The sequence below is a fragment of the Chiloscyllium plagiosum genome, chromosome 33 (genome assembly GCF_004010195.1).
Source record: "Chiloscyllium plagiosum isolate BGI_BamShark_2017 chromosome 33, ASM401019v2, whole genome shotgun sequence".
Taxonomy (NCBI): Eukaryota; Metazoa; Chordata; class Chondrichthyes; order Orectolobiformes; family Hemiscylliidae; genus Chiloscyllium; species Chiloscyllium plagiosum.
The window spans coordinates 40341746-40356298 of NC_057742.1; positions in this window are offsets into that span (position 1 = coordinate 40341746).

Sequence of the window (14553 nt, forward strand, 5' to 3'; positions counted from 1 at the left end):
AGTAACCCCTGGATGGAACAGTGGCCTCCTGCTGGGACAATGACCCCTGGCTGGACAGTGACCCCTGGCTGGGACAGTGACCCCTGGCTGTGACAGTGATCCCTGGCTGGAGCAGTGACTCCCGGCTGGGACAGTGACCCCTGGCTGGGACAGTGACCCCTGGCTGGGACAGTTATCTCCTGCTGGGACAGTTATCCCCTGCTGGGACAGTGACCCCTGGCCGGGACAGTGACGCCCTGCTGGGACAGTGACACCCTGCTAGGACAGGGACCCCTGGCTGGAACAGTGGCCCCCTGCTGGGACAATGACTCCTGGCTGGGACAGTGATCCCTGGCTGGAGCAGTGACTCCCTGCTGGGTCAGTGACCCCTGGCCGGGACATTGACTCGCTGCTGGTACAGTGACCCCTGGCTGGGTCAGCGACGTCCTGCTGGGACAGTGATCCCTGGCTGGGACAGTAATCCCCTGCTGGGACAGTGACCCCTGGCTGGCACAGTGACCCCTGGCTGGGACAGTTATCCCCTGCTGGGACAGTGATCCCTGACTGGGACAGTTATCCCCTGCTGGGACAGTGACCCCTGACTGGGACAGTGACTCCTTGTTGGGACTGTGATCCCTGGCTGGAGCAATGATCCCTGGCTGGGACAGTTATCCCCTGCCAAGACAGTGACTCCCTCATGGGACAGTTATCCCCTGCTGGGACAGTGATCCCTGGCTGGGATAGTGACTCCCTGGCTGGGACAGTGACACCCTGCTAGGACAGTGGTCCCCTGGCTGGAACAGTGGCCCCCTGCTGGGACAATGACCCCTGGCTGGGACAGTGACACCTGGCTGGGACAGTGACCCCTGGCTGGGACAGAGATCCCTGGCTGGAGCAGTGACTCCCTGCTGGGACAGTGACCCCTGGCTGGAACAGTGCCCCCTGCTGGGGCAGTGATCCCTGGCTGGGACAGTGACCCCTGGCTGGAACAGTGACTCCCTGCTGGTACAGTGACCCCTGGCTGGAACAGTGGCCCCCTGCTGGGACAGTGATCCCTGGCTGGGACAGTGACCCCTGGCTGGAACAGTGACTCCCTGCTGGTACAGTGACCCCTGGCTGGAACAGTGGCCTCTGGCTGGGACAGTGACTCCCTGCTAGGACAATGACCCTTGGCTGGAGCAGTGGCTCCCTGCTAGGACAATGACACCTGGCTGAGGCAGTGACCCCTGGCTGGGACAGTGATCCCTGGCTGGGACAGTGACCCCTGGCTGTGACAGTGACTCCCTGGCTGAGACAGTGACCCCTGGATGGGACAGTGACTCCCTGCTAGGACAATGACTACCTGCTAGGACAGTGATCCCCGTCTGGAGCAGTGACTCCCTGCTGGGACAGTGATCCCTGGCTGGGACAGTGACCCCTGGCTGGAACAGTGGCCCCCTGGCTGGGACAATGACCCCTGGCTGGAACAGTGGCCCCCTGCTGGGACAATGACCCCTGGCTGGGACAGTGACTCCCTGGCTGAGACAGTGGCCTCCTGGCTGAGACAGTGACTCCATGCTAGGACAGTGACTACCTGCTAGGACAGCGATCCCTGTCTGGAGCAGTGACTGCCTGCTGGGACAGTGATCTCTGGCTGGAGCAGTGACTCCCTGGCTGGGACAGTTATCCCCTGCTGGGACAGTGACGCCCTGGCTGGGACAGTTATCCCCTGCTGGGACAGTGACTCCCTGCTGGGACAGTGACCCCTGGTTGGGACAGTGACTCCCTGACTGGGACAGTGACTCCGGCTGGGACAGTGACCCATGGCTGGGACAGTTATCCCCTGCTGGGACAGTGACCCCTGGCTGGGACAGTGACTCCCTGCTGGGACAGTGACCCCTGGCTGGGACAGTGACTCCCTGCTAGGATAGTGACCCCTGGCTGGAACAGTGGCCCCCTGCTGGGAAAATGACCCCTGGCTGGGACAGTGATCCCTGATTGGAGCAGTGACTCCCTGCTGGGACAGTTATCCCCTGCTGGGACAGTGACCCCTGGCTGGGAAAGTGACCCCTGGCTGGGACAGTTATCTCCTGCTGGGACAGTGACTCCCTGCTGGGCCAGTGACCCCTGGCTGGGACAGTGACTCCCTGGCAGGGACAGTGCCTCCCTGCTAGGACAGGGACCCATGGCTGGAACAGTGGCCCCCTGCTGGGACAATGACCCCTGGATGGGACAGTGATCCCTGGCTGGAGCAGTGACTCCCTGCTGGGACAGTGACTCCTGGCCGGGACAGTGCCTCCCGGCTAGAAGAGGGACCCCCTGCTGGAACAGTGGCCCCCTGCTGGCTGGGACAGTGATCCCTGGCTGGGACAGTGACCCCTGACTGGGACAGTTATCCCCTGCTGGGACAGTGACTCCCTGCTGGGGCAGTAATCCCCTGTTGGGACAGTGACCCCTGGCTGGAACAGTGGCCCCCTGCTGGGACAATGACCCCTGGATGAGACAGTGATCCCTGGCTGGAGCAGTGACTCCCTGCTGGGACAGTGACTCCTGGCCGGGACAGTGCCTCCCGGCTAGAAGAGGGACCCCCTGCTGGAACAGTGGCCCCCTGCTGGGACAATGACCCCTGGATGGGACAGTGATCCCTGGCTGGAGCAGTGACTCCCTGCTGGGACAGTGACCCTTGGCCAGGACAGTGACTCCCTGCTGGGACAGTGACCCCTGGCTGGGACAGTGATCCCTAGCTGGGACAGTGTCCCCTAGCTGGGACAGTGATCCCTGGCTGGGACAGTGATCCCTGGCTGGGACAGTGACCCCTGACTGGGACAGTTATCCCCTGCTGAGACAGTGACTCCCTGCTGGGGCAGTAATCCCCTGTCGGGACAGTGACCCCTGGCTGGAACAGTGACCCCCTGCTAGGACAGTGACCCCCTGGCTGGAACAGTGGCCTCCTGCTGGGACAGTAACCCCTGGCTGGGATAGTGACTCCCTGGCTGGAACAGTGGCCTCCTGCTAGGACAGTGACCCCTGGCTGGAACAGTGGCCCCCTGCTGGGATAAAGACCCCTGGCTGGGACAGTGATCCCTGATTGGAGCAGTGACTCCCTGCTGGGACAGTGACCCCTGGCTGGGAAAGTGACCCCTGGCTGGGACAGTTATCTCCTGCTGGGACAGTGACTCCCTGCTGGGACAGTGACCCCTGGCTGGGACAGTGACTCCCTGGCTGAGACAGTGACCCCTGGCTGGGACAGTGACCCCTGGCTGGGATAGTTATCCCCTGCTGGGACAGTGACTCCTGGCTGGGCAGTGACCCCTGGCTGGGACAGTGACCCCTGGCTGGGATAGTTATCCCCTGCTGGGACAGTGACTCCTGGCTGGGCAGTGACCCCTGGCTGGGACAGTGACCCCTGGCTGGGATAGTTATCCCCTGCTGGGACAGTGACTCCTGGCTGGGCAGTGACCCCTGGCTGGGACAGTGACCCCTGGCTGGGATAGTTATCCCCTGCTGGGACAGTGACTCCTGGCTGGGCAGTGACCCCTGGCTGGGACAGTGACCCCTGGCTGGGATAGTTATCCCCTGCTGGGACAGTGACTCCTGCTGGGACAGTGACCCCTGGCTGGGACAGTGACTCCCTGCTAGGACAGTGATCCCTGGCTGGGGCAGTGGCCCCCTGCTGGGACAATGACCCCTGGCTGGGACAATGACCCCTGGCTGGGACAGTGACCCCTGGCTGGGATAGTTATCCCCTGCTGGGACAGTGACTCCTGGCTGGGCAGTGACCCCTGGCTGGGACAGTGACACCTGGCTGGGACAGTGATCCCTGGCTGGGACAGTGGCCCCCTGCTGGGACAATGACCCCTGGCTGCAACAGTGATCCCTGGCTGGAGCAGTGACTCCCTGCTGGGACAGTGACCCCTGGCTGGGATAGTTATCCCCTGCTGGGACAGTGACTCCTGGCTGGGCAGTGACACCTGGCTGGGACAGTGATCCCTGGCTGGGACAGTGGCCCCCTGCTGGGACAATGACCCCTGGCTGGGCAGTGACCCCTGGCTGGGACAGTGACCCCTGGCTGGGGCAGTGACCCCTGCTGGGACAATGACCCCTGGCTGGGACAGTGACCCCTGGCTGCAACAGTGATCCCTGGCTGGAGCAGTGACTCCCTGCTGGGACAGTGACCCCTGGCTGGGACAGTGACCCCTGGCTGGGACAGTTATCTCCTGCTGGGACAGTGACTCCCTGCTGGGACAGTGACCCCTGGCCAGAACAGTGACTCCCTGCTTGCACAGTGACCCCTGGCTGGGACAGTGCCTCCCTGCTAGGACAGGGACCCGTGGCTGGAACAGTGGCCCCCTGCTGGGACAATGACCCCTGGCTGGGACAGTGTCCCCTGGCTGGGACAGTTATCCCCTGCTGGGACAGTGATCCCTGACTGGGACAGTGACTCTTTGTTGGGACTGTGATCACTGGCTGGAGCAATGATCCATGGCTGGGACAGTTATCCCCTGCCAAGACAGTGACTCCCTCATGGGACAGTTATCCCCTGCTGGGACAGTGACCCCTGGCTGGGACAGTGACCCCTTGCTGGGACAGTGACTCCCTGGCTGGGACAGTGACCCCTGACTGGGACAATGACTCCCTGCTAGGATAGTGGCCCCCTGGCTGAAACAGTGGCCCCCTGCTGGGACAATGACCCCTGGCTGGGACAGTGACACCTAGCTGGGACAGTGATCCCTGGCTGGAGCAGTGACTCCCTGCTGGGACAGTGACCGCTGGCTTGAACAGTGGGCCCCTGCTGGGACAGTGACCGCTGGCTTGAACAGTGGCCCCCTGCTGGGGCAGTGATCCCTGGCTGGGACAGTGACCCCTGGCTGGAACAGTGACTCCCTGCTGGTACAGTGACCCCTGGCTGGAACAGTGGCCCCCTGCTGGGACAGTGACGCCCTGGCTGGGACAATGACCTCCTGGCTGGGACAGTGAATCCCTGCTAGGACAGTGACTCCCTGCTAGGACAGTGACCCCTGGCTGGAACAGTGGCCCCCTGGCTGGGACAGTGACCCCTGGCTGGGACAGTCTCTCCCTGGCTGGGACAGTGACCCCTGGCTGGGACAGTGACTCCCTGCTAAGACAGTGACCCCCTGGCTGGGACAGTGACCCCTGGCTGGGACAGTGACTCCCTGGCTGGAACAGTGACCCCTGGCTGGGACAGTGACCCCTTGCTGGGACAGTGACCCCTGGCTGGGACAGTGACTCCCTGCTAGGAAGGTGCCCCCCTGGGTGGAACAGTGGCCCCCTGCTGGGACAATGACCACTGGCTGGGACAGTGACTCCCTGCTGGGACAGTGACCTCTGGCTGAGACAGTGACTCCCTGCTGGGACAGTGAGCCCTGGCTGGGACAGTGACACCTGGCTGGGACAGTGATCCCTGACTGGAGCAGTGACTCCCTGCTGGGACAGTGACCGCTGGCTTGAACAGTGGCCCCCTGCTGGGGCAGTGATCCCTGGCTGGGACAGTGACCCCTGGCTGGAATAGTGACTCCCTGCTGGTACAGTGACCGCTGGCTGGAACAGTGGCCCCCTGCTGGGACAGTGATGCCCTGGCTGGGACAATGACCACCTGGCTGGGACAGTGAATCCCTGCTAGGACATTGACTCCCTGCTAGGACAGTGACCCCTGGCTGGAACAGTGGCCCCCTGGCTGGGACAGTGACCCCTGGCTAGAACAGTGACCCCTGGCTGGGACAGTGACCCCTTGCTGGGACAGTGACCCCTGGCTGGGACAGTGACCCCTGGCTGGGACAGTGACTCCCTGCTAGGACAGTGGCCCCCTGGCTGGAACAGTGGCCCCCTGCTGGGACAATGACCCCTGGCTGGGACAGTGACTCCCTGCTGGGACAGTGAGCCCTGGCTGGGACAGTTACCCCCTGCTGGGACAGTGACCGCTGGCTGGGACAGTTATCCCCTGCTGGGACAGTGACTCCCTGCTGGGACAGTAATCCCCTGTTGGGACAGTGACCCCTGACTGGGACAGTGACTCCTTGTTGGGACTGTGATCCCTGGCTGGAGCAATGATCCCTGGCTGGGACATTTATCCCCTGCTAGGACAGTGACTCCCTGCTGTGACAGTTATCCCCTGCTGGGACAGTGACCCCTGGCTGGTACAGTGACTCCCTGGCTGGGACCGTGACTCCCTGCTGGGACAGTGACCCCTGGCCGGAACAGTGACCACTGGCTGGGACAGTAATCTCCCCCCCTCCAATGAACTCTGTCTCCCTGGATCCCGTACGACCTAAACTTCCTGATTGGCCTGCCGTGCAGAACCCTGTCAAAGGCCTTACTAAAGTCCATCCAAATAACATCCACTGCCCTACCCTCATCTATCCTCTTGGTTACCTCTTCGAAAACCTTTAAAAGATTTGTCAGACATGACTTCCCATGCATAAATCCATGCTGACTATCCCTAATCAGACCTTGACTATCCAAATGTTGGTTGATTCTGTCCCTCAGTATCCTCTCCAACAACTTGCCTACCACTGATGTCAGGCTTACTGGTTTTTAGTTCCCTGTCTTTGCTACCTTTCTTAAACAATGGAACAACATTAGCCACCCGCCAGTCTTCCAGAACTTCACTAGTGGCTAAAGGTGAAGCAAAAATCTCTGCAAGACCCTCTGGAATTTCCTTCTGAGCTTCCCACAATGTCTGAGGATGGACTTGATCAGACTGAGGGGATTTATCCACCTTAATGGACTTTAAGGTTGCAAATGCATCCTCTCTGGTAATATGTATGCGATCCAAAATTTCCCCATTTATTTTTCTTATTTCCTTAGCATCCATGATTCTCTCCTTAGTAAACATGTAGGATAAATATTCATTAAAAATCTTCCCCATCTCTTGTGGCTCCATGCTGATCTTCAAGGGGGACCTATTCTCTCCCTAGCCACCCTTTTACTCTTTATTCAGCGTTAGAACCTCTTGGATTACCTTTAACCTATCATACCTTCTTTTTGCTTCCTGATTTCTCGCCTAAATGTGCTGCTACACTTTTTATATCATCTAGGGATTTACTTGAGCCTGACAGCTTAAACCCAATGCATGTTTTCTTCCCATTCCTGACCAGAGCCTCAATATCTCTCGTCAGCCAGAGATCCTACACCTGCCAGCTTTTCTCTTCACCTTAACAGGGACATACTGTCCCTGGATTCTTGATATCACACTTTTCAAAGCCTCCCATTAGCCAGTTGTTCCTTTTCCTTCAAACAGACTCGCCCAATTGACGTCTGCTAGATCCTGCCCAATGGCCCTGCTCCAGTTTAGCACATAACCTGTGGACTTATCCTATCTTTATTCATAACTAGGTTAAAACGAAGAGAGTTATGGTCACTGGATCCAAATTGCTCTCTGACTAACACTTCAGTAACACCTTGCTGAGACAGTAACAAACTCTTGATTTGTTTTTACAACATGCTTTCCTATCTATCTTGATGCTGTCTATGAATCTACCCACACTGTCTTTGCTTCCCTAATCTAAGTCATTGATACAAATTGTGAAATGTTGACATCTCAGCAAAGACCCCTGTGGGATCTAATCATCATATCTCTGACTGACCTACTGTAAACAGACAAAGATCGTTCAGCCCCTCAAGCCTGCTCCACATTCAGTAAGATCGTGGCTGATTGGTTTGTGTTTTAAATTCCACATTTCCATCGAGCTGTGATAACCTCTAATTCTCCTACCTCACAAGAACCTGTACATCTGTGTTTTAAGAATATTCAATTACACCACCTTCTGAGGCAGAGCGAGTTTAAAGTTGCACCAACTCTTGCAAGCTTTCTTGTCCTAGTTTCACCAGCCAGTGGAAACATCCTCTCTACTTCTATCTTATCTGTTCCCTTCATAATTTTATGTTTCCATAAGATCCCCCCTCATTCTTCTAAATTCCAATGAATATAATCCCTGTCTACTCAGTGTCTCCCCATAAGCCAATCCCTTTAAGTTATCTCAGGACTGTGATTTGAAAGGAGTTCTGGGATTTATATATCAATTAATTGAAACTTACATCCTCACTCTAAGTGACTTAGAGTCTAAGTGACTTAACAGCAATCTAGTTTCATTCAATTGTATGACATCAGTTGTATGACATTTTGATCTTTTACTATAAATTCTGTCTTATGATCTTGCTCCACAGTTCCTCTTGAAGGAGCAGTGTTCCAAAAGCTTGTACTTCCAAATAAACCTGTTGGACTATAAGTTGGTGTTGTGTGATTTTTAACTTTCTGATCAACAACAGCAACCTGAATTCATATACTGCCTTTAATGTTGCAAAATGCTCCACCGTTGCATGTGCAAGCATTAGTTCATGCTGAACCATGGAAGGAGAACATGAGGTCTTAGTATCAAAGGTTTGCTCAATGAAGTCATTTTGAAATAGCATCTTAAAGAGAGTGAGGCAAAGAGAGATGTAGGGAGGGAATGCAAGAGCTCACGATCCCAGGTAATGTAGGCATGGCCACTCATAGTGGAGTGATTAACATCGAGATAATCAGAGGGTTAGATAGGGTGGACAGTGAGAGCCTTTTTCCCTCGGATGGTGAAGGCTAACACAAGGGGACATAGCTTTAAATTGAGGGGTGATAGATTTCGGACAGATATCAGGGGCAGTTTCTTTACTCAGAGAGTAGTCGGGGCATGGAATGGCCTGCCTGCAACAGTAGGGCATTTAAATGGGCATTGGACATACATATGGATAATAATGGAATGGGGTAGGTTAGATGAGCATCAGATTAATTTCACAGGTCAGCACAACATCGAGGGCCGAAGGATCTATACTGCGCTGTAACGTTCTATGTTCTCATACTCAAGAGTCTAGAACTGTTGCAGCACAGGAGCCTTGGGGGATGTGAAGCTAAAGAAGGTTACAGAGATTGAGAAGAATTTGAAAACAAGGAAGAAAATTTTAATGTCAAAGCTTTGCTGGACCAGGAATCAATGGAGGCCAACAAATCCAGAATGTTGGGTGCATGGGACTTTGTGTGAGTTAGAATGTGACCGTACAACAGCTCAATCAAGAATACCTACTTCTGACTCCAAACCTCTGGCTGTCTACTGTCACTCTGCCTCAGCTTATCTGTTGATGAGCGCCTCATCTCTCTTTGGTATCTCTCCAATGCTTACTGGAGCAGTCTCCTAAAACTGAAGTTCACTCAAAAGTCTTGATTGGGTTCATTCACAAAGAGGAAGTTAATAAGACAGGAAGCCGCAGAAATTGTTACACAGACTTTATTTCCAAACTTTTACTTTTACAGCAACGATTATCAATGTAAACCAGTGATTAAAACAGTTACAGCAATGAATATCACAGACACGAAGCGAAGCCACTGAACATTAGCAAAGATGTTACCATCGGGATTAAAATACCGTGTCTCACACCTCAAAGAGCAAGCTTTAAGAAACAACGTGCAGTTGCCACTAAACATACCTTCATCGGCACTAACCTGCCTGAGCCCAGAAAAAAATCTACAGTAGGATGAGAAAGAAGGTCTGTTCAAAGAGATCAGTTTAGATGGTTTAATGACCTCTTCCAAACCCTGCTACTCCCATGTCCTCAGCCCTTTTAGAGCAACGTAGAGCCTGAAAATTGCTACAAGACTCAATGTTGACAGCGAGCACAGGAAGTCACTTTGGACGCCTTTATCCTGCTCTCAGTCTGACTCTCACTAGGTTCTGGAGATCCTTGGTGCAAAATGATCTGTCCTGCTCAATCATCCTGTCCCATGTTTCCTGCAGCAGGAAGAGCCAGGCTGGTGTTAACAGGGTAGCTCAAAGCTGAACAAGGAGCTCCTTCACTGAAGCAGATACCTCCCAGACACTGAGACAAGAGCAGCTCATGACTTACTGACTAATCACTGCTTGCTTAAAATGAATCAATTCATTCGTCAGTTGCAGCAATTAACTCAAAATACGTAAATTGGTGTAATTCTGCAAGTCATAGAATTAGTGATCAAATTGGAGACAAGATTGGCCATAAATTCCTCACAGCTACTCTTGCCTTCCTGGTGTAATTTCATCAGAATGAAGAGGAAACTCCATTTAGTGTTTCTATCACAACTCTGCTGAATGGCCAAACCAGGAGTGACAATAATGAGTATCTGCTCAGTGATCCCAGCTTCATTCAGATTCCAGAAACAGCATTTTTCTGCTCCTCATCTCACTTGATGGGAAGATCTCAATCACAAAGTGTTCAGTTAACTCCAGCCAATCACGAGCTCCTGTCAATGGCTCCAGGAGATTAGCAATTTCAGATTTAAAGGAGTTTATTTAATTGTTTGATCAGAGGTGGTATGGATGCAGTTGACTACTGACCATGAGCAAGGGTTGATCTTTCTAAAGCAAGGGGTCCAGCAAAGTCCCTGCTGTGTGCAGGTTTCTACAATTCTCAGTCTGCCTCATTGCACGGCTATTTCTGCTCATTCACTACCAGCTAATTACAATATATTCACCACATTTCCGAATTTGGAAACTACATGGAAAAAGCTTTTTCACAAATATTAAGACAATCAAATACAGTCATTGTATTGAACATGAGCACAGTAATAGCTTCCAGCAGTGACAACCAAGACCCTGAAACACAGTTACAGTGGGTCAGCATCATAGCCCATTGCCTGACACCAGCAATGAGGAAGGGGTAGGGGGTGCAGCTGGCTTTACATGCAGTAGTTGAATTAATTAACAGGAACTCACTGAAGGGTAAGCTTGATATATACCTTTGGGAGAAGGGAATGGAGGGGAGAGAGAAATAGTGTGAAGTGGTCATGACAATGGAAGCTGACTGATGTGCACTTGGGATCAGTTGGTCTGACTGTCTAGCTGTGCTGTCAATCTATTGATCAACCCGTTACCATCTAGGCCACATCTCTTGTCTGTCTAATGGCTCCACAGTCTGTTCTGTTCTAATTGGTCACTTCCTCAGACTTCATCCTCAGTTAATGACAGGTCCTCTCAAAGCCCTTTCCTGGGATCAGTGACTGAGGTACCAGGAGCTGTTCAGATAGAGGTCCATTTGTGCTACTGTAAAAACACAAGCTGCTCTCTCCTGGCCATTCACTGTCAGCAGTAATCCAACACACTGTAAAGGGAACTGACCACCAGTTAGTCTGCACTCAAGTGTATTGATCATTGAAGGCCTCATTCACAGCTATCAAAAACATCCTGAAAATAGATTCTATCGTCATCAATGGGAGTGAGATCATTGGAGAAAGAGATCACAAGAGAAAGATCACTAGAGAGAGAGAGAGTGCACAGAAAAGAGTGAGAGAGAAAGTGAGAGAGAGAGAGAAAGAGAGCCTAGGCATGAGAGAGAAAGCACTGGAGAGGGTGAGTTGACTAGAGAGGAACAGCTCACTAGAGAGAGAACACTGGAGAGGGGGATCACTGGAGAGGGATCACTGGAGAGAGGGATCACTGGAGAGAGGGATCACTGGAGAGAGGGATCATTGGAGAGAGGGATCACTGGAGAGAGGGATCACTGGAGAGAGGATCATTGGAGAGAGGGATCACTGGAGAGAGGGATCACTAGAGAGAGGGATCACTGGAGAGAGGGATCATTGGAGAGGGGGATCACTGGAGAGGGGGATCACTGGAGAGAGGGATCACTGGAGAGAGGATCATTGGAGAGAGGGATCACTGGAGAGAGAACTCACTGGAGAGGGGGATCACTGGAGAGAGGGATCACTGGAGAGAGGGATCACTGGAGAGAGGGATAACTGGAGAGAGGGATCATTGGAGAGAGGGATCACTGGAGAGAGGGATCACTGGAGAGAGGATCATTGGAGAGAGGATCATTGGAGAGAGGGATCACTGGAGAGAGGATCATTGGAGAGAGTGATCACTGGAGAGAGGGATCACTGGAGAGAGGATCATTGGAGAGAGGGATCACTGGAGAGAGGATCATTGGAGAGAGGGATCACTGGAGAGAGGGATCACTGGAGAGAGGATCATTGGAGAGAGAGAGATCATTGGAGAGGGGGATCATTGGAGAGGGGGATCATTGGAGAGGGGGATCATTGGAGAGAAAGGCCTTGGTTATCATGGTTGACTGCACAGAAAAAGGCCCTTCAGCCTATTCAGTCTGTGCTGGTCACTAATAATCACCTAACTACTTTAATCTCATTGCCAGTACTTGGCCCATGGCAGAGTATGCCTTGGAATTAATTGCAAATGCACATGTAAATACTGCTTCAACGTTATGAGGACTTCTGCTTCTGCCACCTTTACAGGCCATGAGTTCCAGCTTCTCACCATCCACTCGTTTAAAAGAAGGTTTCCTCATGTCCCCTCGAAACCTCCTGCCCCTTACCCCTGGTCAATGATCCCTCCGTCCCTTCTACACTCGCTCTATCTCTCATAATATTATCCAACTCAATCATGTCTCCTCACAATCTCCTCTACTCTATGGAAAATAACCCCAGTCTATACAATGTCTCTTCATCACTGAAACTCTCCAGCCCAGGCAGCTCCTTTGCCCCTCACTCCAGTGCTATCACATTCTTTCTATAACATGGATTCCAGAATGGAACATCATATTCCAGCTGTGGCTTGACCAATGTTGTATACAGTTCCAGCATCACCTTCCTGCTCTTAAACTCTGTGTCTCAGCAAACAATCACTGAAGAGAGAACTCACTTGATAGAAAAATCACTACGGAGTGAGGTCACTGGAGAGAGATAACCCTGGAGAGTGTGATCTCTTGACAGGGAATTTATTGGTGAGAAAGATAACTGGGAAGTGAGGAGTCACTGTAGAGAGAGTCTTCACTGCAGAGAGGAGTCACTATGGAGAGGGAGGTCACTGCAGAGAGAGGTCACTGCAGAGAGAGGAGTCACTGGAGAGAGAGAGAGGTCACTGCAGAGAGAGATCACTGCAGAGAGAGGAGTCACTGTAGAGAGAGAGAGAGGTCACTGCAGAGAGAGGAGTCACTGTAGAGAGAGAGAGAGGTCACTGCAGAGAGAGGTCACTGCAGAGAGAAGAGTCACTGGAGACTGCAGAGAGAGGTCACTGCAGAGAGAAGAGTCACTGGAGAGAGAGAGGTCACTGCAGAGAGAGAGGTCGCTGCAGAGAGAGGAGTCATTGTAGAGAGAGAGGTCACTGCAGAGAGAGGAGTCACTGGAGAGAGAGGTTTTTGGAGAGTGAGGGTCACTGTAGAGAGGTCACTGGAGAGTGAAGTTCACAGCCAGGTTAAAGCGATGTTTAATCTGAACCAAGGTTACAACAGCTAAAAAGCATATTCTTAAACTGCCCTCCTGAAATAGATAGTACAACCTGAACCTGCTCAGGGTATACCCTTACAATAAAGGACTTGCTGGAGAGAATATCATTCAGTTATAAAAAAATCTTCTGTAACACAATAAATGAAAGTCTAGTATATGCACAATATGAGTCATATTGAGGGAACAGGGTGGTGGTAGGTGAGTTATGTAGAATAACTGATATCCTGATATCAGTTACACACTAGAATATTAATAAGAGGTTTTAGGCGGGGTACAGACTGGAATCTAATTAAGGAGTTTAGGTATTGTAATGAAATCACTACGAGAAATTCAAGCAGCCCATAACTTTCACTGAACCTTTCGATATTCTGACATCAATGTTGAGTAGGCAGTGATGTACTGATAACAAATCTCTATGGGGAATGGATTCAAATCTCATGATGGCAGTGGGCGAAATTTCAATTTAATAATGAATAAAAGGTGGTATACAGAGCTAGTCTCAGCAATGGCAACCATGAAACTATCATTGATTGTCAAAAAAACCTTAAGTGGCTCATTCATATCCTTTAGGGAGGGGAATCTGCCTGTCCTTACCTGGTCTGACCTACATGTGACTCCAGACCCACAGCAATATTATTTACTCTTGACTGGCCTCTGAAATGGCCCTAGCCAGACATTCTGTTTAATCAATGAGTTCTGGTGGTTGCACCCATCTTGGGTTGAATGGGTTAATTTAGCCAGGATTAAGGAGATGTTAATGAGGATTTTGTAAAGTTTAAATTAAATCACTCCGGGATATTTTGTACCTTTTCACTCTGAGAAGCCTCAGGTTGAGATGAATCTCGACCAGGCTATCAGTGATGCTCTGATTGTTTTGTGGACAGCAATGTTGTGCTCACTCCCTTCCCTGACCCAAATTGTGGTGAGGGCATTTAATTTTAAGTAAATGAGGAGTTAACACATCCTGTGTTCAGACCCACACTTGTTTGACCGCTGACCCTTTGACCAGTGAAACTCAATGAGATACAAAGTGCATTACATTCCAGCACCAACCTCATGGATTGTAACACAGCCTCAACTCAAGCAGTATCGATTCAGACTGTGTCTGAAACACAGGCTGAGAAGCACACACCAGATAACATCAATCATAGTGAACAGGACAGTGCTCAGTGGGTGCCAGATAAACTGTTGGGGGAAGGGGTTCCTGGGCTGGTCTGGAGAGTCGGAGGAAGGGGTGTCTGGCCCTGCCTGGAGAGTGTGGAAGGGGGTGTTGAGTGGTCTGGAGGGAAGGGGGAGTTGGAGTCTGAGCCTGTCTGGACAATACGGGACGGGGT